Source organism: Lathamus discolor, chromosome 10 (genome assembly GCF_037157495.1).
Source record: "Lathamus discolor isolate bLatDis1 chromosome 10, bLatDis1.hap1, whole genome shotgun sequence".
NCBI classification, from domain to species: Eukaryota; Metazoa; Chordata; class Aves; order Psittaciformes; family Psittacidae; genus Lathamus; species Lathamus discolor.
This window is the reverse complement of record NC_088893.1, coordinates 17742445-17766802: the sequence shown is the minus strand read 5'-3', so window position 1 is coordinate 17766802 and position 24358 is coordinate 17742445. Positions and strand designations below refer to the sequence as shown.

Here is a 24358-nt window from a genome sequence, read left to right as displayed (position 1 = left end):
AAAGCAGGACAAGGGGAGAAAAGCCAAGGGCAGAGTTTGATGCACGTGATGAAGGGCTTCTTCCTTGGGCAAACTGTATGGGAGGTAAGTGAGGCAGGGGAGAGCTTTTCCTCATCTCCCATGGTGCTGGAAACCACTCAGAAGTACAATGCGTGCTTTAGGCAGTGTGAATGTCTGGAGGGGGCTAAACCCCACAAACCCACCCCAAACACTGCAGCTTTGAGGATATCTTGTGGCTTACAGATACCTGTTGTGCTGTGTTTAGGAATGATGCTGGGGTTAGGGGAGGTCTTCCTTGCAGAGGGATGAGTAAGTAGCAAAATGGTAAAATGCAAGTAAGCGCCGCAGCACAATCGAATTAAATGTGGTTTGAATGAGATGAAATTGAAAAGACAATGACTTAAATCCTAGCTCCCAAACTCATCAAACTCCCTAAAAGCAATTTCCAAACTTGTAACCATGCTGGGATCTAATAAAGTTTTCATTAAAGAGGAAGTGTTTGACTCAGCTTGTCACTCTGCAATGTAAGGGTTTTTTTCCCCTCCCCTGTTATGGAAGGGATGCAAATAGCTGTAATATCTGTAATAGTTTCCTTTCTGTTTTACCAAGGCATAACTGAGTCTGCTGGCAGTCCTCTAAAGGCTCTGAATTCCTAACTGACTTAGGCAAAAAGTGCTTTTTCTCCTCCCTCCCACCCCCTCAAATTTGAGCTTTTGCTAACCCAGGTATGCTGCAACTCACAGCTTGTGCTCGTTTTTGCTTCACCAGAATTACCCAACACATAAACACAGCAGGAGCTTCTCATGCTCTTCTGTTTAATTCTTCTAGTCAGTTGTGGCTGCCCCATCCCTGGCAGTGCTCAAGGCCAGGTTGGACACAGGGGCATGGAGCAAGCTGCTCCAGTGCAAGGGGTCCCTGCCCATAGCACGGGGTTGGAACTGGATGAGCTTTAAGGTCCCTTTCAACACAAACCAGCCTGGGATTCTACAAACCAGTTACTACAACCTGAGACACCTAAATATGCTTTAAAAGCCTTCAGATTCAAATAGAGTGAAATCCCTGGGTACAGGTAGGTTGCAGTGAAGAAGAGAGTGCAGTTGGGGTACTGAAATGTCAGGTTTTGGAAGCATCCAGCTTTTGCAAGATCCTACTTAAATTTCTAACATGAAATTCAAGGAAGTGAGCCCTGAGGCACGGTACTGCAGATGTTGACTGCAAGCATCTTGGTTTTCTTCTCTTTTGTTGTTGATGGTAGCAAATGCCACACATGAGCCATTCGAGGAGGGGATGAACTGTAACCCCATGTGCCAGCACGCTTTCCTCTTGCTATGCTGGCTTGCTTTGACTGTACCCACAGAGACTGCTGAGTGCATAAACCAGGGCTTGAATTAGTTAAAAAGCTGTTTGTGTGGATGACAACTTATTGCTTCTGTTCATTATGCTTATCAAGAACAAATACATTGGAAGAACAGGGCATTCTAGACCCCAAAAGCAGCTTTTCCATCTCCATCCCCTTCTCCGATAACATCCCAGACTTTTAAAGAAATAGGAACCAGTTTATCACCAAAAGTTCCTTTTTTACATTATTCTTTCTATTTATTTTAAGAGGAAACGTTTTTGTTGTTAGCATGTAATGGATTCCTGAAGTGCAGCACCCAGCTGGTGTAATGGGCACTGGGGGAACGGCTGGTAATGAAACCCACTGTAAGTAATGAGTGTAATTTAGAGACTTCATTGCAGAGTTTCATGGGGGGGGAAAGTTTAGAAACATTCAGGCTGTGGAAAAGCAGGGTTTTGCGGTTCCTCAGAAAGCCTTGCTTCAATCTGTGGAAACACGTAGCGGACTTTTATTAGCCAACGTGAGCAACTGAAGATGCTGCGTGCAATCATGAGCACACACTCGTCTCCCAGCGCTTCCCGAGCTGATGGAGAGCTGTCCCGCAAGGTGCTCCTCTGTGTCACTCTGCACCCAGCCTTTAATTTAGCCCATTTTTAGCCTGAAACCCTGCGGTTTACTGGGCAAAGCTGCCTGTTTGCTTGTGCAGAAAGGAATTCCTTTGGATTCCTAGGTCCCTGTCAGCGTCGGGATGAACCGCACAGCCCCATGTCCCTTCCTTCCTGATGCAGTGTGTTGCCCCCAGGATGCTCCTCATGCTCCAGGGCAGTGGTCACTCTCTGTATTCTCTAACAGTTGTCTCTGCTTCTGTCCTTTTGCTGGGCTTGGGAGTATTTTGGGATGTTTTTTCTTCCAAAAGAAACCCCATTGAACAAGAGCTCATCTTGGCACAGCTGGAATCATCGTGGAGAAACCCATGGAAACCTGGTGCCAGCCGGGTTTTGGCTTCGAACACCTGAGAACCAGGGGAGGGCAGTGATCACCCTCCAGAGCATAAAGGTGTTCGCAAGATGAACTGGACTGTGCAGGGGATGGTGAAAATGCCACTGCTCTCTGATGGAAAGCAGGTGAATATGGTCCTACCAAGCAGCCTGTCCTTATCTCCCTGCGTCTTTATATCTGTGTATATAGATAGAGATAAAATGTCTCCGTGTGTGTATATTTACCACCTGTACTGCTCCTTCTGTCATGAAGGGAAGCCCAGCCCTGCGGTGGGTTTCATGGGGATGCTCATAGAATCATAGAATCATAGAATAGTTAGGGTTGGAAAGGACCTTAAGATCATCCAGTTCCAACCCCCCTGCCATGGGCAGGGACACCTCACACTAAACCATCCCACCCAAGGCTTCATCCAACCTGGCCTTGAACACTGCCAGGGATGGAGCACTCACAACCTCCCTGGGCAACCCATTCCAGTGCCTCACCACCCTCACAGGAAAGAATTTCCTCCTTAGATCCAATCTAAACTTCCCCTGTTCCAGTTTGAACCCGTTACCCCTTGTCCTGTCACTGCAGTCCCTGATGAAGAGTCCCTCCCCAGCATCCCTATAGGCCCCCTTCAGGTACTGGAAGGCTGCTCTGAGGTCTCCACGCAGCCTTCTCTTCTCCAGGCTGAACAGCCCCAACTTCCTCAGCCTGTCTTCATACGGGAGGTGCTCCAGTCCCCTGATCATCCTCGTGGCCTCCTCTGGACTTGTTCCAGCAGTTCCATGTCCTTTTTATGTTGAGGACACCAGAACTGCACACAATGCTCCAGGTGAGGTCTCACAAGAGCAGAGTAGAGGGGCAGGATCACCTCCTTCACCCTGCTGGTCACGCTCCTTTTGATGCAGCCCAGGATCCGGTTGGTTTCTGGGCTGCGAGCGCACACTGAAGCTGGCTCATGTTCATTTTCTCATCGACCAGCACCCCCAAGTCCTTCTCTGCAGGGCCGCTCTGAATCTCTTCTTTGCCCAGTCTGTAGCTGTGCCTGGGGTTGCTCCGACCCAGGTGTAGGACCTTGCACTTGTCGTGGTTGAACTTCATAAGGTTGGCATCAGCCACCTCACAAGCGTGTCAAGGTCCCTCTGGATGGCATCCCTTCCTTCCAGCGTATCAACCGGACCACACAGCTTGGTGTCATTGGCAAACTTGCTGAGGGCGCACTCAATCCCACTGTCCATGTCAGCGACCCAAGGCTTCATCCAACCTGGCCTTGAGCACTGCCAGGGATGGAGCACTCACAAGTGGGATAAACTGGTGTGTGCAGGTACCCAGGATCAACCCACAGACAGCTCCTCAGTACTTTGGCATTACCAGCAGGGAGAACTGCAGTGCAGTGGATCTTTAAGTATGAAAGCACATAAAGATGACTACAAGATAAGTGGTACAGATGTAGCGGTGATTGTTACTCCTTTGTGTCCAGCGGATCTTCTTTTACCCTGTAAGAAGAGCTGTTGTTGCGTTTTATAGCACTGCAGGCAGAAACTGCGGTGGAGGCTTGAGGCCAGTTTTGCTGATAGGCAAAGGAGATGCCACCTCTCCCCCTTACCCTGCCCTCACCAAAATAAAGACTGTGTGGGAATGGTCTCTTGGCAGGTCTCTGAACGGAAACCATATAATTATAAACCACTGTCTAGCCCAAAGTACTGCTCAGTGTTCGAGCTATCGTATTTCCACGGCTCATTCAGAGGTATTTTTAGTGTTGGTGGAAAAAGTTGCTGACTCTGGGTCAAGTAAAACCCCTCCTGAAGCCTACGGTCCTGATTCGGGAAATTAACCATGTGCTTAAACGAGGTGAAGCAGCCTCTCTGCCCTTCCTCTGCCCAAACCCAACCCTCAGAGTTGAGATGAGCACAGCCAGGGTGCCCCTTTTTGAGGTGTGATACCTTAAATCCCACTTCCCGCAGCATCAGCCCCCCTGCTGCTGGGCACGTAGCTCAGGTTTGATAACCGCACTGCGCTATTGAGAGAGGGCTTGTAAATAACTCCTCTTTGCACCATTAAATCCCTGCCCTTATATTTTATTGCCTGGTTGCTGATAACTTTCCTGTATGGCTTCTCTTGGAAAACAGCCTTTCCTGCTAAGCATTTCCTTCCGTTGGTGCATGGGGTTAATTAAATCCTCCCTCGGATTTGTTGCTTTGCAACGAGGGAAGCTTTCTTTTGCCTTTTAAGAAGCAATCAAGTGTCTGCAGGTAGCCTGCCCGCTCCTGCAGCTCTGGTGGAGGAATTCCTACTTGTTTGCAAGGTCCTTTTTAGACACACAGCTTTGCATAGTCGGTTGCATTGTGAAATGGGGGACATGTGCTTCTGCAGAGCTTCACGGGCTAATGGTTTGTTATGGAAAGCCGCTTAATCTCAGGCCGTGGTTGTCCAGCTCAGGAGCTGGATGATGCCTCTCTGTTTCGCCCCATTGCCCTTCAGAAGTACAACATGTCCCACCAAGAGATGGGGGCTGAGTCCAGCTCACACAGGCCTGTGGATCCCCAAAACCTGGTGCGGGGGGAGGATGCCCATTTGGGCTGACTGGTGGCTGCACATAGAGCAGCAAGAGGTGCTTGGCCGCTCTCTGGCCTTTCTGACCCGTACCAGCATATTGCATCCATCTCCCCTTTTTGCTCCTGGATGCTGCTGCAAGGCTGTCCCTGAGCTGCTTTGGATGCCTAGGCTAAACAACGTTTAATTATTGCTGGGAGCGAATTCGGCTGCGCACTCACTCCTAGTTGAGGCTGATGCCAGATTTGTCATTCTTGGTACCCAGAGCACAATTTGCACCACCGCTCATCTCTAACTGGGGGGTGAGAGCTGCTTTGAGCCTTGCTGTGGTTTCACCTGTGCTGTACAATTGGCAAGACACCTTCAGGAAAAACTGATTTCTCCTGCATAAGACAATGTAATGGGAACAGCTTGTCTAAATGAGTCCTTCGGCAGTGGCCGGCAGAGGGTGCAGTGGACTTTTACATCTGCAGAGCTGGCTTTTGGGGAAAGGATGCCCTCATCCCTCTCTTCTCTTTGGTTTTGAAGGGAAAAAGGGATCGCAGGGCCCTTTTGCTGCCTGAAAACTGAAATTGTTTAATGCCGCCATCAAAAACTACTCAGTTTTGGAGAAAAATAGAGCAGAATTAGAGCTCCTTCAGAAAACACTCTGATAAGCAACTGCATGAAAAGTTGTCAATGTGCAACGAATGGGTGGTTTATAAGTGTCTTTTTATATTGAATTTTATATGTGCTGTTTGTTAACATTTGGTAACGGTTTTTGGGGTGTCCTCTTCCCAGTGTTTGTAGCAAGGGCAGGATGCTGCTTTCCCCATGTTACAAGTGCTTGGTATCACAGATGCCATTGGAGAACATAACCCTGGTGGATCACCTCAATCTTTAGGTTCTTTGCACTGTGCAAAATGAGCTCTCCTTGAAATCAAGTACAAAACTTCTCCCACTGCTCAGTGGCTGCTTCCTTTGTATTGACTGACATGAGCTTTTTCCCCTGGAATAACAATAGTTGGGCAGGAGGAACCTGACACCACAGTTACAAAGCCCTCCTTTGTAGGACTGGGTTCAGAAGTCACTTGGTTATGATCCTTATATCAACCAGTTGTGAACAATTTCTCTGCCACAGAGGTCAGCCAAGCAGTGATGGAGAGTTGCCAGGGCCCAAGCAGTCGCTTTGGCCAGCAAAGTCTGGGTTTGGGGGGTTATTTTAAGCAAAACCCAACAACAAACCCAGCACTGGTCCTGCAAAAAGCCAGCAGGCAGGAGCAGCACTGGTGTGAGTTGGGCAGCCTCAATGCACCTTTATATGCTGACACCCAGCGAGGAGAGGAGAGGATAATTTCACTAGATTACAGCCCAGGGCTTGATGCTGAAGGCTGAGTTGATCAAGGCCTTGTTATTCCCATAGCAATGAGCTGTTGTGCCAAGTTCACCCGCTGGTGAGCAGCACGACACAAGTGCCAAGTCTCCATAAGGTTCCCGATCTCTTTGCAGAGGTATGGGGATTTATTCATTTTATAGTGCCAGTTATGATTGACAGGAATTGGCATGAGGATAATGAAGGCTGCTGCAAAAATGATCTAAGGCTTTGCAAACCCTGCTCTTTGCAAGCATCCAGCAATGTCAACTGTATATCTCAAATGCGATCGGGCTTTCACGGTCTTTTTAAGACCTGGAACATCGCAACTCAGTGCAGCCTAATTGGATTCAGCCTCCCAAGTCAAGTCTATATTCTCTTTTTAATGAGCTGCAGGTCTTGCAAAGATTATTGATGGGATATCAGTGACTGTGTTGAGCAATGCACCAGATTTATTCCTTTTGCAAAGGGAGAGAGAGCCAAGACCTTGGTGATGCTGCGTGCTGGCTGCACCCAGGCTGAGCACCCCTCATCGCCTCGGCGGCTCTAACAGCCATGTGCACTTATCCAATGAGGGCCAAAAAGTGATCTAATTCCTGCGGGATCTGCACTGAGCAATTCAGCTCCCATATTCAGACCTCCTGCTCCCACTTAAGGCTATGCCAAGGACATCAGCTCAGGCCTGGGTGTATGCACTGTCCTGCTCTTGGCTGTCTGATTTATCTATTTAATTTGAGCTGTCTCTAGACATCACTAAAGGGTATGATCATCTGTTTGGAAAGCCCATTATTTCTCTAGAAGGAGAGAATTCCCTCACTGAATTGTGACACTTCTTTGTGTTACTGCCTGCCTTGTTGTTACACCAGGGCTTGGCTTCCACTGAACCTGCCCAGATGTGTTGGGTTCAGACAATAGGGTTCAGACAATAAGCAAGAGGCACAAATTCAGCAGCTCCTTGTCCTCCTCATAGAAAGAGAAAATGAGGCTTTTTTCATTTCTGCTTCCTCCTTTCCTTCCCAATGAATGGGATGAGAAACTGGGTGGTGAACTTCCCATATCTCTGAAAGAGGAAACCAGCCAGATGCTGGTCAGTATTGCTGCTTCCCACTACTTGTGCTGTGATCCCTGTAGGAGGATGGTGTCAGGGCAGGTTGGGATGAACTGATGCAGAGGGCAAGACGAGATCATTTCACCCATTTCTCAAACACTTATCCCTTCTTTTTCACCTCCCCTGACCCCTTGGTTCAGAGCAGAGCTGCGGTGGGTGAGGGTCCCAGCATCTCTGTTTCAGCAAATGACCATGAGATGCTCTCTGTGATTTGAGCTCCTACAGTATTTCCAATGGAAGAAGGAACCAAAAAGACTACGAAAGCCGCTGAGAAACCTTCCTGTGAGGTTTGTTACAGCCATGAGTAAACTCAAAACCTTATGCAGCCATGGAGGGGGGGGGGGAAGAGGAGGGAGTTGCTAGAGCTCTTCTGCAATGAACTGCAGGTGTGAGCTTGCTCTGGCCAAAAGGCTGCCCACTGCTCAGCTCTGATGGTCAGCAGTCCTGAGTAAGCTTCAGGCAGCTCTTGCTGGTAATTAATAGGTGACTAATTAGTACTCATAGGTTAGAGTCCGTAGTGGGTATTTCCTTAATGACCAAAGCAAGCTGAAGTGGTGATGTGCAAGCGCTGCATCCTGTGCGCACCATCCCTCTGGGGAAGGAAGTTTCTCTCCGTGCTTCCTAGCAGGAGGTTCAGATCCTAACCTAACTGTATGTGTATTCTTCAGGTACGATGAAGCAATGTTTTCCTATTGAAATATTACTCCACCTCTCCCTGCAAGTAAACCTTCATTTGGGTTCTCTGAGGAAAACGTACATCTCATTTCAGCTCTACCTCTGTCCTGGTCTCAATCTTTTGCATTTGCAGTTCATTTCCTACTTCAAAGCGAAACAGAGAAACTCTTTGATTTACTAGATTGGCTAAATCCAAGATCTTTCCCAGCAGCAGTGGCTCAGTGTTTCCTAACAATAAGTTCAAATGGTTGAATGATATAATTTCCTCACTTCTGACACTCGTCAAAAGCAGCATATTGCATCCACTTTGGTCTCCTTTGTATCCCCATGGCAAGCCGAGCATAGATTTTATCCACTTTAAACTATAGCTGTGGTTACCACACAGTGTCCTACAGCTTCGAGGTCTGATTCGTGATACGAATAACATGCACAGTTGGACACCTACGTTAAGTATGTATGATGAGATCACTTCCAGTAAAAGCTGGAAATGCAGTAATGTGAAAAACATCTGGTTGTTGTGCGTTTGATTTAAAGTTGGAAGTCTTGGACAAAGGGACTATACATTTATTAATGAGTTCTGTGCCTTATGGAGGTTTCCGTGCAATTTACTCATTAGACTTCAAAAGCAGGAAATTATACCACCTCTTGATTGAAATTAGTTTGTTAAACATCAAAAGTAGGAAAATATATGATTTCTTGGTGGAAATTAATTGCATTGTTGGGGTTTCTTGAAGTCTAAGTTTAACATGGCAATTCCCTTCTATTAACCCATCCCCAGTGTTATATGTGTGTGCATGTTTATGCCTACGTGTGCCAAATAAAAAGGGGAGTGTGTGGAGGAAAGATTTGGATGTTGGGGGTTGGCCACACCAAGCCATGCGGATTCCTTGGCTGGTGCATGTACAAGGGGCAGGGACAGAAGAAGGGATCCAGGGGCTTCCATGGCCCAATCCTGCGGTACATGCCAAATCCCTGCCCCATCCCTGGCAGTGCTCAAGGCCAGGTTGGACGGGGCTTGGAGCAAGCTGCTCTAGTGGAAGGTGTCCCTGCGCATGGCAGGGGTTGGAACTGGATTTGCTTTGAGGTCTCTTCTGACCCAAACCAGTCTGGAATTATATGAATGTAAGAAACATTTAAAGCCGTGGGGAGTGGCTATGTGATGTCTTTGCCCCAGAACGAGGAGAAGCCAGGATGAAGCATCCATCACCTCTCACCCGGGTTAGTCCCTATGCTCACCTTTGTGCCCTCAGCAGGGACCAGCACACGCTCGGCTGCAGCGTGCTCTTCCAAGCAGTCGTGCAGGAATGACCCTGTGTCTGCGTCTCCCCAGCAAGAATGTGCAGTGTGCTTGAGACCTATCAGTAGCGAGCGGTGGTAACCATGGAAATCCAGCTGTTTAGCAAATTGTAGGGAGGAAAATTCAACAGAGGTGGCCAAGGGGGATGAATTAGAGCTGCCCCTTGGCAAGCGCGGCATAGAAACTAGTGGGGTTGTATTTATTTCTTTATAAAGCATGTACACATGGTGAACTCTCCAGTCTTTCATTCATCGCTGACTGTCTGCTCCGAAACGTGGAAAGTATTTGCAGGGTGTTGCACTGTCTCCCACGTGGCGTTTGTGGTCCTGCTGCAGGGCAATGGCCTCTTCTTGCTCTGTGGGTACCAGCGTGATGGGCATCCCTCTACCCCTCCCCAACTGACATGAGTGTGCTCTTGGCATCCCCATATTCACATGCTCTGAGGGAAGGCACCCAAATACAGGGGAAAAGTTGCTGGAAGTGCTGTCAAGGGGCAAATCATCATGCAGGGGACTGGGGGTGTGTGTGTGTGTGTGACCCCTTTGCCCATCACAGCTGGAACAACCCTTTCTCTACATAAATCTTTGTATTTGAGCTCTCCGTTGCTCTCCTGTTGTGCCCTGTTCCTCTCTGTGTTGCTCTCCTGTTGTGCCCTGTTCCTCTCTCCGTTGCTCTCCTGTTGTGCCCTGTTCCTCTCTGTGTTGCTCTCCTGTTGTGCCCTGTTCCTCTCTCTGTTGCTCTCCTGTTGTGCTCTGTTCCTCACTAACACCCAGTTGTGGCGTTTTGGTCGTTTTTCAAACGTGGGAGCTGTGGTGGTAGATTGTGTCTAGACTGGAACAATCTAAGAAATGCTGCTTATAAGAGCTATTGGTGTTTCTGAAATGGTTTTGTGCTGCATTCTCTCTGATGCTACTGAAAGGTGCATTTGTTTCTCTATTTTATGTGGTACTGCCGAGGATATTGCTCCATTAATCCTTAGTTTCTTATAAATTGCTATACATAGAGTTTTATTTTAGCCCCTATAACCTTTGCTGTAGAGAAACACGGATGGTAAAGTGATACATCTCTGCAGCAGTCCCTGTATTGTCCTTAGAAATATGGGCAATCAAGCATAATTTAAAGCCATTTCTTCCAGCGAACAGCTATTTTGATCTTCAGGCTGCCTTTTTAGGATGCAGATACACAAACCTCTTGGCTTGGGCACAGTGGGGATAAATAGGAGTAGTTTCCGCCCAGCGTGCAGTTCCCCACCGCAAGCAGAGAGTTTTAAACCACTTTCTGACCACTCGTTCTTAACACAATCTATTCTGGCCTTTTATCTTCTGGGTCCAGCAGCGTTACAAACACAGCCATGGTTCTACCCCTGTGTATGGGGTGGGGAAACGGCTGGGGAAGCCTGTCCCCTGGCTGTACAGCCAATTACAAACCCCCAGTGGCTGGAAAATATTCCTCTAATGAAAGCGGCTGTACACAGTCTGAGTCATCGGAAGGCAGACTGTGAAGACAAGTCACCTCTCGTGTTTGTGCAAACTAGGCTGGCCTCACGCATAAATACTCCTTTCAAGTAGCGCCGTTACTCTATACCTGAGGCATGTTCTGAGCTCGCCGTGGGTCGCTTCCCCTGAAAGCGCAACCAAGGCACGATGATCCCGGCTACCACGGAACATCTGCTCGACGTTTTCACGTGATTTATAGCAACATATCGCCAACGCAGATGGATATCTGTGTGTGTATATATATGAAAGGATAAGACATTAGCACTGGTCAAAAATCCTGCTTATTACCCTAATGCCAACAAATGTATTTCTTACAGTGCACTAACCACTGGTTGCCCAAATTCCTCCATTAGCTTACTGGTGCAATAAAACAAGAAGAAAACAGCAGCCCCATTTGATCTTCAAAACCAAATACCCTTATTTTTTCTATATGAAAGGCTCATGGAGAAATTTATAGACAATATTTCTTTATTCCTAAAGTCACCCGGGACTGAGGTACTTAGCAGGAGCATGGATCAGCTTTGGACTATATAGAATCATTTCTCTTTGTGTAATACCATTGAAGGTCTCCAATTATTGAAGAGCTTGCAAGATTTACACGATTAGCTCAAGTTTCTCACATGAGCCTCTTTGTTTGCTTTGTATTCAGCCTGGAGAAGAGAAGGCTGCGTGGGGACCTCAGAGCAGTCTTCCAGTACCTGAAGGGGGCCTATAGGGATGCTGGGGAGGGACTCTTCATCAGGGACAAGGGGTAACGGGTTCAAACTGAAACAGGGGAAGTTTAGATTGGATCTAAGGAGGAAATTCTTCCCTGTGAGGGTGGTGAGGCACTGGAATGGGTTGCCCAGGGAGGCTGTGAGTGCTCCATCCCTGGCGGTGTTCAAGGCCAGGTGGGATGAAGCCTTGGGTGGGATGGTTTAGTGTGAGGTGTCCCTGCCCATGGCAGGGGGCTTGGAACTGGATGATCTTGAGGTCCTTTCCAACCCTATTCTATTCTATTCTATTCTATTCTATTCTATTCTGAAAATGACCTGATAGCCCCTGGAAGAAAGAGCAGTCTGAGCTGGGACACAGCAGGAAATATTCTTGCAGACCAGATTCCACTATTTCTACACTTTCGGGTTTGCTTCTCCTCACTCTACCTTTCTTTCCCTTGCTTCCTTTACATGGAAAGGACTTTTTCTTCCTCCTTTTCTGCTTTTTATAGCCTAAGCAGAACCTGAGGCAATAGCACTGGGGACTAATGTCAGTGCCAGGCTTCTCCCAGTGGGCAGGCAAAACGGGAAAGTTAAATCCTAACTGTGAAAATGAAAAGTCCTCAGTAAAGATGCCCGAGGGTCTAGGGCAGCGCTTGGGCCAGGTACTCAGCTGCCATCAACAGCTTGGCTTATGCTTGCAGGTGACAATTTGATGTAATAGGTTAACTATAGATATTGCCTGGCAATGAGCAGTTGTGATATTTTCCCCTCTCTCTCCTCTCACTGTTCATGTTAACCACGATGATTTCATCTCCCCCATACGTAATACCCAGAGCTGCTGCTTCGGGTCCCCTCGCCTCCTCCAGCGGCTGGGAATGAGAAGCAGCCCTCGACAGCAGCAAGGAGCCTACTGTAGGTACCGGGATGTGGATGAATCATGGCCTGCAATTATGTCAGACTCCACAATGTGTTTCTCATTTGCTGAACTAAGGCTTTTATGAGACAATAGTGCACTGTGTGCTATGTAAAAGGCAAGAGAGCTGAAGGACAGCGGGGAAGCCAGAGCAGCGAGAAAGAAATCTACAGAAAATCTCCCCAGAAACCTGGAGAGGGGCTTTGGACAAGGGCCTGCAGGGACAAAGGGAATGGCTTGAACCTGCCTGAGGGGAGACTGAGATGAGCTCTTAGGCAGAAGCTCTTCCCTGTGAGGGTGCTGAGGCGCTGGCACAGGGTGCCCAGAGAAGCTATGGCTGCCCCATCCCTGGCAGTGCTCAAGGCCAGGTTGGACACAGGGGCTTGGAGCAAGCTGCTCCAGGGGAAGGGGTCCCTGCCCGTGGCAGGGGTTGGGACTGGAGGAGCCTTAAGGTCACTTCCAACCCAAACCATTCTATGGTTCTATGAAATAGCCCATGGTAGGTATGGACATTGCTTCCCTTTCTAATTTTTAGTTTAAATTCAGTCACTTCTATGGCATTGGATCTATCCTCTTTGTAAGATCAGTATTGCCACACATCCCCATTTCTTCCTTTAGGCTACTTAGAGCCTTCCAAAGTTTAAGGAAAAAATACTTTTATTTAATTTATCATCCTTAAACAATAACAATTGTCAGTCATGTAATGGATTTATTCATTAATCCACCCATCAGGACATATGGGCACATCAGGCTACTGCTACTACAGCCAAGGACTCCAAGCCATTTACTCCGTGGAGGTTTTTAGCCCTGTTTTCAGTCCTCAGCAGGTAATAAGATGTGCTTCAAACCGGGGGGCTGTGGTCAGGACCTGCCCCAGGGCTGGCATTCCTGGTGATGAGCAGTCCCTGTCTCCCCACACATGGGTGCTCTGATACAAACACGTCACATAAATCCTCAACTGCTCGCATGCCATTCTTTTGCACTGACTGCTTTGGTTAAGAGCAGTATAAAGTTACTGGAAAATGAATAACCACTGTTGCAAGTGTCAAAGCAAAGCCTTTACTGAGAGCTCTGCTCCCTGGTTTCACCTATCTCATTTTTCACTCTGGTTTTCTGTTCTTCCATCCCATCTCGCTCCCAAAACTGAAGCCAATGCCTGGAGCGTGCTGTGTTTTCTGGACCGACTGTATCATTTACTGGAAAAGAACTGGATGGTTTTTTTTCCCCTCTGTGGGGAAGGAATAAGGTTACACTCGTGTTTTCCACCACACTTGTCTGCGCCTCAGGACAGCACTGGGTTGCAATCAGGTATTTGCTCTCCATCAGCAGGAAGGGAGGAGGAGGCGGCAGCTTGAGGTGTAGAGAGACTGGGGGATATTCGGTGCCAGGTTTGGGTGGGTGCAGGCTTGGGGATGCACAAGGCTCAAGGGAAGGGAAAAGTGCTGTTATATTACCCCGGGGCGATCCCAACATTGCAAGTTCAGGGGCTTTTAATGGGATTTCCTTGATGTCCATTTGCTGTAAGGAACAATTTCCATGAGAAGCATCCCCCAGGGCATTGAGGAAGGGAAGAGGGAGCACGGGGCAGGGCTGTGGGTTGGAGAAGCAAACCATCTCCCCGGTCGGGGGAGAAGAGGAAGAAGGCTCTGGAAGCCTTATTCCTCTTCTTTGGATTTCTCCAAATTCCCTTAGGGAAAACATGAAGCGCCTTACTTCCGAGTGCCCAGTGAATGTGTGTTAACGGGTGCTGCAAAGGAGAGACAGGTCTTGTTTTGGAGAGAGCCTGTGGTCCTCTCAATGATGTGATAGTGGGGGAGAAAAGGGAAATCAACCATCACTGGGAACTGCGTGAGAGGCAATGAGCTGAGCCAGTGCTTGTGGTCCTGCTGTCGCACACAGCCAATACTCCCCTGGGCTGGCCATGGAGGGTCCACATGGATGACCTGAATCTGGGCAGGATTCAGCCTCCAGCTGCATTTCAGGCGGCTGGGATGTGAAACGGGTGGGTTTGACTTTAAATGAGGTGCTAATGGCTCTGAGGGGACACCTGTATGCTCTTTTACAGCATGTATTTGTGTTGGTTTGCAACCAAAGCTCCTTGTTTGGGAGTTCTGCTGAGTTGCTCTCTTTTCTGCTTCACCCATAAATGACACATTGCCATAGAAGCAATGCTGCTGCTGGCTTCACACCAGGCATCTTAACCCACAAGCTCTGCAGCATAGAAAGGTGAGCAAGGTCTGACTTTCTGGTTTATCTAGCAAACACCTGGTGCTTGTCCTGAGGCTGTGCTCTGGAGCTCAGCTCCTAAAGGTGCTTGCTAACCTTCCTCAGTGGTTTGGGTGTCCAGATCAGGCACCTTGTGCCTGCTAACAGAGGGTCCCACTGAGAGGGATGGAAGGCTTCCACCCAGGCTGTGGGATGGATGCTGCACAGGTCAGTGCTGAACCCTTAAACAAGGAATAAGGCTCCAGGAGTTGAACCTTTCATCTTGTCAACCTGGGAGAGATTTGCCCAGATGACTTGCATCAATTTTAATGGAAACTGTGTGCAGAAACCACAAGTTTAAATCAAGAAAATCCTGTCAAAAGAGCAGATGTTACATTCATAAATTCAAATGACAGACTCCAAGCGGGTTTTTCTGCTCACTGCAAAGAACCCATCACTATTTTCAGCTTCTTAAAGCTGACACGATGCCCAGCCTTCCCGTGGATCAAGTTTTGAAATGGTTTTCATAGTTCAAAGGATAAAGGAAGAAATCTTCCCAAGTAGGGCCATGTTAATAAGCAGCTACATTAAAAGAGCAGCTCTCAGAGACTTCAGCACAAGTTCTGGCTTGGCGATGCACTGCAGTCTCTGTGCCAAGGTGGGATGAGCTGCTGAATATCATTTCCCTGCAGTGGTGTGGTTGGGAGCATGGCGAAGGATGTTGCATCAGTCCCTGCCGCTGCCCATCCCAGCAAGGAGACTGGCACTTTCCATGGAAGAAACAGCCTTTCCTGGCCAGCTGCACTTGAATTCTATCTATTAACTGAGATGAATGAAGGGGAAATAGAAACATCAGGAACCTCCACAGTGGATAGTACGGATTTTCCTGAGGACACTTTTTGCTTGGAGAAGTACCTCCTGAGGATGTGGGGATATAAGACAAATCCAACACAGCAATCCCAGACTGATCAAAATGCACTTGAAGAAGGGTGGAACATTTAATGTATTGCAACAGGTTGAGAAAACCATGACCGTGTCTTTGGGCAAGCAGAAAGGAAAGGACCTGGCTTCCAGGAGCCAAAATCCTGTTGCATCCTGTGCTTCAGAGAGCCCCTTGACCTTCTCCATCAGCTTCTGGCCTTCTCCATTAGCAAGACAGGAACGTAACCACCTGGCTCTCCTTGCTTAGGAGAAAGAAGTAGCCAGATGGTTTCCATCTCTTCCACCCTGAACTGCTTCCAGAAAGCCCTTATACCTGCTTCTTTTTTCCAAAGCCATCCTGACCTTGGCATCTGCTTGAGCTCATACCTGGCTCCTTGTGGCTGGCAAAGCCAACACAGAAAAAGCACTTTTTGATGCCACCAAGCTGTTGGAGAACCTCATGGCCTGGGATTTGTCCAACCCCACTGGCTGCATCCAGGCCTGGCGCTTGTCTCTTTGCAGATCCTAATATGATGCTTTATGCCCGGTTTTCTGTTGTTAGTGCTGGACGAGCTGAGAGCAGCTCTCGATGGCAATTGGGATGGGGAGCTCCTCATAGTCCATCAGATCTCAGCCTTGATTCTGGGTGAGGAAGAAGAAACCCTCCCTGCAAAACCTGTTTTCAGAGGGGGGAAGATGAAGCCTTTCGGCTGGGAAACAGTAGCCAGCGCTAATGAACAGGGAGCAACTTGTCATTAGGCTCATGTCAAGGACTGACATGTTTGTGGCTGTGGACATCTGGAAGGGATTTAGCAGAAAGGTCTAGTTCCTGTGACACCGCTAATCTCCCTGGCTGATGGAGTCAAAGGGAACGAGGTAGAAGGAGGAAAGAAAACCGAAGATCTGATTCTTGCCACATGTGAAATAAAGGACCTGCTCAGGGAAGGTAAAACAAGCGGCTCTGCAGCATCAACCACTCTCTCTTGCCTTTCCCTTCTTATTTATCAGAGATGACTGCAATGTGCTGAAAGCAAAACACACTGAGCCCTGCAGGGTCTGGGCTCCTGCAGGGTGATGGGGGCTCCCTGGCCACCTTCCCCTGTTGGACTGAGCATCTGGGGTTCAGCGATGCTCGTCCTGGGGAGGTGGTGAGCAGAGCTTTAACTAAACCCTAAACCACCACCCGATGCAAACCCTCATCCAGATCTGCTCAGTACCTTTGAGGCTCAGCCTCTGACCCTGCCTTTGCCCCAGAACCTTGTGCATCTGCTCAACAGCACAACTCAAGCTGACTGCATCACTGACCTGAGACAAATGAGGGAGTCCTCCCACTGCTGCAGGTATGGGGGAGAGACCCAGAAACACAGAGGTTTTACTGGCTGGTTTCATTCTGGTGTGGTGTAAACCTCAAGACTTCTGGAAAGAAACTGTTCAGAGAGAGATTTCCCAAAACCAAACCCAGTGTTTGGTGTTGGGGCTCACCTGGGCTGTAGGAGACCTGAGCTCCCCTCTCAGGAATCACTTGGCTGCAGCTAAATGGGCTGCTCCGCATTAGTTGCACTTAGAAATGACTCAACCTGACATTAACAAAGCCAAAGGCTGGTTCAGGACATAACCTGACTTTCCAACCTCCTTGATTATTTGGCTCTTGGGTTCTTCTGGGAGTGACCCAAATCTCATCTTGTCTGAAGCTTGGGAAGCCTCCCAGCTGTAAATGCAACACACACTGCATTGATTGTGCTCTCTCCTTGGGTTCAGCCCTGCTCCAGAGAACTCGTTCCTATACATTGTGTACTGAGGAGCAACGTATTTTAAGGTGTTGTACTTAATATTCCAAATACTGTGTGCTATTCTCATATGCATGGTATGCCTCTCTTTATGTAAGGAGAAGATGGAAGGAATTCAGCCAGTCTGCATATTTAATGTGCAGTCCTAAAATACACCGTTGGATGTCTCATGGTTTTGAGATGGTCTTTTTTAAGTACCATCCGGGCTAAAATAAGGGTCTGTCCAGGAGCCATGAGCTAATCTGTTTGCTCAGACCTTGGTAGGATTCAGATAGAATTCCTAATTTGGACAATTCCTGATCCAAACAGTCCCTGGAGGAAAACAGCCAGGGAATTCCCTGGTTCTTCACTTTGAAGTGTAAATCACCAAAAGCAAGTGAAAGGCTAATGAGCAAGCCAAAGCTACTGCAACCACCTAAAAAGGTATTCCCAGCAGTAATCAGCTTAAAAACCCATTTTGTCTTATTCTTTTCTTCACTTTTGAGATGGGTTTTCGCTTAAAGAGGCTTTGAAAGGGTTTGCCAATTGCATTTTGACAAGTTCTGAACACTCAGCGCGACAAGTGCTGGAAATCGAACATCGTACCCCGGCAGCCCTGTCATGCTCTGGAGCAAGTCTTTGTGCGTGTTCATGGATGTGTATTTGTACATCATGTCCCTAAAGCCCTGGGGTTTGCTCTCAGCAAGCTCCAAGCAGGGTGAAGCGCACTCCATCTCCTACCTACCTGATCCGGCCTCTAGAAGAAAAGCACAGTTTGGGATTAAGCAGCCATGACCTCATCCTGGGAGTCTCACATTGCCGCGGGGATTAGGACCATATGACTGGAAAGCCTGTCTGATAAATGTTTGTTCCTGCTCGTGGACGAAGCATGTCTCCTGCAGCACTTGGAGCGAGGCAGCGCTGCCTTCCTGCTCCTCCCGGCGTCTCAGGACTCCTGGTGTGAATTAGCCCATCCCTCTGCTAGAATGAAAGAAGAGAGCAAACGTGTCCGCTTGCCAGCTTCAGAGTCAGAGAGTGACGGGTGCGGATGGTGCCAAACCATTGTGAAGAGCAGACGCAGAAGAATTAAGAACTAATAATGAAGAAATTAGCCCGTCTTGATTGCGCTACAACTGCCAGACTAATCCCGCTGGAACCCTCCCAGGCCACAGCATCACTTATTCACTTTCTCAGTAGCTGGCAGCTCCGCTTTTATAAAAGTAATGGTGGAAACAAGTTGGGTTTTAAGAAGCTCTTCACTTGTAGTGGGGTTTCACTTCATTTGAATTCCAGATTTCCAGGCACTTGGGGCTAATGCTAATACAAAGTCCTGTTATATCACACTAAGGAAATCGCTTCCCTGATTCTTCCCATAAAAGCTGAGTTTCTGTTTACCTTGCCTGAGTGAGAAGTGCCACTGGAATCAAAAGGTCAGTTTATCTAAACAAGAGGACCTGGATTTGACCCAAGATAACTTGCTTTACAATGTGCTGTGTCTCCTATTAAAGATCCCTGTCTCCAGTTTCTCTTTGCCTTGGACGTGCCAAAGTCCTGGTGCATATTCAGACATCCTCTACTAAACCTATTCCCACACCTGTATCTCTTGTAAAAGGCCATAAACCTGCATGCATCACAACCTCAGAAATGTGCATATGCTTTGCTGGATGAAACAGCACATGCCCGTTTCAAACACTTGATTGAAACCTGTAGAAAATGCTGCTCCTTCTATTTTATGGAAAATCAGCTACGTGGACCTGGCTGGTTGCAGAAGTGGTTTCTCCAGGAACACGTCTGTACATTGAGCTTGCAGAATGAAGGCAATTATTTTCCATTCAACCCTCCTAACACATATTGCAACATTCATTCTCAGCAGCGGCGAGGAAATGGATCCAAACTGTTCCAGCTCTGCCTGGCCCTTTATCAAGGAAGGCGGTAGGTTATATTACTAAATCATTCCCTCTTATAAACGATTACTAGCCTTGTCATGTTATCTACTCAGCTGGAACTAGAAAACCACTGCAACTAAATTAAGCCATATGTCCTCTATAATTCCTCACAGCGATGATGACCTTGCAATACCTTATTGAGAAGGGTCTGTATGGGGTTTGTGTTTGCATGTATGCAGGTATGCAGAGAGAAATGTTTCAGAGTCACAGGCCGGGGTGAAGCTCTGCTTGGGCATGAATCCCTCCCAAAGCAGACAGTGGTGAATGGGATGTCTCTGAGTTTTTTAGCCACAAGGAAGCAGAAGGAAAAGGTAAAACCCAGATATGAAGGATTTGATGAGGTATATAATCACCTTCAGTGCTCAGAGACTCAAAGCCGAAGGAAGTATTTTGCTGGTGCCGGCGTGATGCCAGGCAGGAGAGCCTGTGGAATAGGGTTGTTTTGCTCTCGTATCCATCATGGTCCAGCCCTGTGGGTATCGGTGTGGAGGTGGCCAGTGCAGGAGAGCTGGGGCAAGCACAGCCTGTGCCCATGTCCCCCTCTCCTGCTGGGGCCTGTGGAGGCAGTAGAAGAGCTGGTACATGGGAGAAGGAGAAGCATCCTTTTTGGAACAAGGCAGCTATAATGTTGAACTTTACCCAGCAGAAAGTGATCCAGGAGTGTGCAAGTGGATCTAATCCATGCTGACAGCTCAGGTCATCCAGTCCATCTCCCCATCCCTGGCTCAGCGCTGGCTTTCCCCTCCCTGCAGATGTCTGTCTGAGCTAAAAGCATGAGGAGAGGTTGCTCAGCTTCAAGGATGGTGGTTCCTGGGTCCGAGTGCTTGACTGATGCATAGCAGGAGAGGCGTGTGCCTCCTTGGTGGTGGCCTGGCTTGAGACATGAATGGGTGTGTTGTGAGATGTCCCTCTAGTGTCATTGATATTTGTTGTTTCATCATTTAAAGCAGAGACTTTTCCTTATTAGGACCTAGTTTTCCTAAACTTTATTACTGCTTGCTTGGTCTTTTGTCTGGTTTACGTACCTGCTTCACCTTTGTGCTTGACGAGGCTGATGTCTCATGAATGGACTAAGCAGAAAATGCACCCAGCACTCGTATAACCTCACAGAAGTGGGATGTAAGTGATGCACTGTGAAACAGCTTCCTATTGTTTCTTAATATGAATTATAATTTGAGGCTATTTCTCTTTTCCTCTTAGATACAGCACCTCTTCCTGCTGATGAGGGCATGAATGCAACAAGGCATGGCAGCCTTGAGAAATACGCTGCTGTTCTCCAAGCAGTTTCTTGTCTTCCCAGCACTTTGTGATTCTAAACACTTTTAATACGTTCCTAATTGCAAGATCCCACAGGGTTTGTATAAACCCTCGAGTTTACTCCAGAAATACGGACAGCGTGTTGGAAAATGTACTGTAGGGAACATGCTTGCACTTCCATGCTCTAATGTCTCTTTCCCTTTGCTTCATTGAGATGACTGTGTGCTGCGGTCCGTAGGTGATGACCACCTTGTCACGCTGGGTGCAGCAGATTAAAACCTCACTGAAGAAACGATTGTGCTGAGCTACAGCGGGGTTTTGTTGAGGTTGGTGTTAAGTCAGAGTTCCGTCAAGCTTTCAGTGAGCTGAATTGCATCCATCCCTAGTCTGTGAGCTAACAGAAGCAGCCTTCTGGCGACGCATGTCCAGTTACGAGATGGTCTGTTGACATAATGTAGTTTGTGCATCTCTTTGGCAGGCGATGGTTTCTTCTGCCTGTTCTGGTTAACTGCAGTTAATGACTATCTGCCTGTTTTTCCCTAGGAAGTTCCAATATATCATCATAAACTAAATGAATTCAGATTTCAAAGCTTAGCATCCCAAAATAACAGCCTGTTGTCATTTGGCTCGGGATAGCCCGAAGTTTGCTCTCTTCCTGCATTTCAAAATGGCCTGCGGCCAACCTCAGCAGATTACTGCGCTGACGTTTGGCGTCTATCAGACCTTTAAATCAGATGAAGCAGGCCAGAAAAAACTCACTTTTATCCATTTTAAGGTCTGTAGGCTCTGCTTGTCAAGTGCTTTGCTCTCCAGTGATGGCACAGACTTTTCCATGGCTTATGCGGCTATGCGTGGAAGTGAATACTCCCCAGAAAGATATGTCAGAATAAGATTTCTTAGGGGTTTTCTACTTCACTGCTGGCTTGCTGAAACCAAGAAGATAAATTGCAGGATAAGGAATAAAATGGGAACATGTGAGAGCTAGAAATGCCTTGTGGGAGCTGTTTTCTATCTGTCTTTTTTCTTTCTTGTGTATGGACAATATGACTAAGTGACACTGAATTATTCCCTGAAAGCTGACTTGCTACTTCGTGTCACTTCCTGCTCTCTGATTTTACTGTATCATATATCTGCAATATGGGGCAGGGGGAAGGAGGGGAAAATAGGAAACAGATGAGGGGATATCAGCTTGGCCCCACAGCACTGCTCATGGTCTTCAGTGGGGTTGTTTTGTGTGTGTGCCTGTCAGCGTACGAGAGAGAAACAGCAATGGAGAGGTGTTCTTAAAGAGATTTATCTCAAGGTATCTACTGTGGCAAGATAATTACAAGCTTAAACGATGAGGTAAGAGAGTTGTTTGGTTTATACCAGAGAAGATAAAGCACATATTTCTTCCATCACAGTGATATGAAAAAGAAGGAGAATATTATGTATAATTGCTTTTTTTGGCTCCCCAAGGCCCCCAAGGACAAGATAATGCGGTGCCTTTAAATCTCATGAGCTGACTCAGGGCAGCTCCCCTGGATCACTGGAGGTCTAGTGTGAGATGCCCCTGCCCACAGCAGCGGGGCTGGAACCGAGTGATCTGAAGGTCCTTTCCAACCCAAACCATACTACGCTTCTTCAGGTGGGCTTGCCTTTTATCCTGAATCTCCATCGTGTGTCACATCTCTCAATGGCCAGACAGGCTCTTCTGAGGTTTCAGAGACAGCTCATGCTGCCTGCCTCTGTTCCAATTGCTGACCTGGATCTTACTGTACATAATAATAACACTTTACGCATAGAGAGGGACTCTGGACACAGTTTTGAGCAGAGCTGGAACATACATCCCATGAATTTCCCACTGTGTGCGGCGGAGGCAAGCGGGATTAGTTCTCTTCCTTTTTCAGCAGGCTCTGGACACATCAAAAGGAGCTGTCTACAAAGGGAAATGAAGAGGATTATGTGATCTTTATCGGGATCTTTTTACAAGGCTGATGTGTGAAAGCAAGAGTGTGGTGTGAAGGAGCATCTGCCACGTCGCTAACACATAGGACATGGAAAGAAGACCCAAAAGGCGAGTGTGGGAGCATTTGGGGTGAAGAAGTTGTTCAAAAATGACCTGAAATGGCACAGAAGGGCAATCTTTTCCCTTGATATTAATACTGATAGTGAAAACAGGGAACAAAGTGAGAATGTGGGATGAGTTGGGGTCTATTTCATACCAGCATATTGACGGCTCATGGTTAAGGTCATTTCCCACCAGTTAAGTGGCTGCTCCGCTGAATCCCAACCAGGCATGAACCTCTGTCTGTCAGTGCTGCTGCTGCCAGGGAATATTTTCCTGTGATATTCTGATTCCATTTATCTGGATTATTTATTTGCTTCAGCCCCTTTTGTGCTGGAGCTGCTCAGGCTCCCGCGCAGGGCTGTGTCTCCTGACACAGCAGCCATCTGTCTCATAAATGCCATGAGGGTAAAATGAAGAGCACAACAAAGATGCCCATGGCAGGGGGTCAGAACCAGATGATCTTTAATGTCCCTTCCAACCCAACCCATTCTGTGTTTCTATGCTACGAGCTATTTTCAGGGCTTTTGCTCAGTCTGGCAAAATGAGAATAGAGGCTGGTGTGGGGAAAAAATCCAACCTGAACTCACCATTAACCACAGCTGGGAATGGAATGGAGATTCAGCCTGTTGCAGGGATGTGGGGTTTACCAGACATCACTATAACTGTTTACAGTGGGAATTATTGCTTATACCATTAGGCACTGGAATGGGTTGCCCAAGGAAGTCATGAATGCTCCATCCCTGGCAGTGTTCAAGGCCAGGTTGGACAGAGCCTTGGGTGCCATGGTTTAGCGTGAGGTGTCCCTGCTCACGGCAGGGGGTTGGAACTGGATGATCTTAAGGTCCTTTCCAACCCTGGCTGTTCTATGGTTCTATGATTCTATTATAAGGATACTAGGCATTTAATATGGCAGGCAAATACAAAAGCTCTTTTAATTCCATGCTCTTGATTATTTCTGCTGAAGCTATTCCTGGACGTGTGGCAGGGTGGTTTTCTCTAGAATCTCTCCTGCTCTTTCAGTGCAGCTCACAGAATAAAGTAATAAATATTCCTGGTCTTAATGATTCAGTAATTTCAGCCTCCACATTTGTTCATAGGGGAAAAGCTTTTTACATAGTAGAAGTTTATTATTGCTGAAGATTTCTTCGTTTGGCTTAGGGCACATCTTGCGATGCCTCCCTTTCGGTGGAGCGGCTGTTATTTCTGCTTCTTGCTCACTCTGAAATGTGTCTATTTGTGTAAGTGCTATTTTCTACGTGACTGATTCCTGAGTACTTGTATGAGTGTGCAGAGAGTCCATTTCAAACTAAACATTGGTCTGAAAGCAGAGGGTAAAACAAGTGCAAAGCAAAGCAGCGGTCATTCACAAGCAGGTTTGTCACAGCCTCATAGCCTGCTGTATTTGAATGTTTCTTTGCAGCAGCTGAACCGCTCTTAAGCAGATCCACAGAAGCTAATTGAAGGCTGGGTCAGTACAGAGAGTCCTGCTGGAGGGGATTAATGAATAAGGATGCACTGGAGAAGAACGAGGGGGCAGCAGGAGCAGGAGGGAGAGATGGAGAGGAAGGAAACCAGCATGGTAGGTAAAAACAGTGAATTTGCCCATGGGGTTTGATGGAGATGATGTTCCATGGGAGATGATTTTCTCCCTGAGCTCTCTGCTGCCCTAATGGCAAACGCAGCAGCTCTGCCCACCTGCCAGGCACTGAGGGGTTTCCCATCCTGCCTTTGCCTTGCTCTGTGTATCTCAGCACAACTGATCCACGCTTTTTGGGGCAGGAAAAGCAGCGTGTCCCCGTTTT

General features: G+C 47.6%; 1 long non-coding RNA gene across 2 annotated transcripts; it reads left to right on the top strand.

Moving 5' to 3' along the window:
* The first annotated feature begins 34 nt into the window (after positions 1 to 34).
* LOC136020192 (uncharacterized) lies at positions 35 to 24116 on the top strand. Of its 2 annotated transcripts, none has more exons than XR_010615239.1 (3): positions 35 to 84; positions 22396 to 22562; positions 23977 to 24116. It is a non-coding gene; the product is annotated as an uncharacterized LOC136020192 (long non-coding RNA). The 2 variants fall into 2 exon arrangements; XR_010615240.1 differs by lacking the exon at positions 35 to 84 and adding an exon at positions 22076 to 22133 and having other exon boundaries at positions 22399 to 22562.
* The last annotated feature ends 242 nt before the right edge of the window (positions 24117 to 24358 follow it).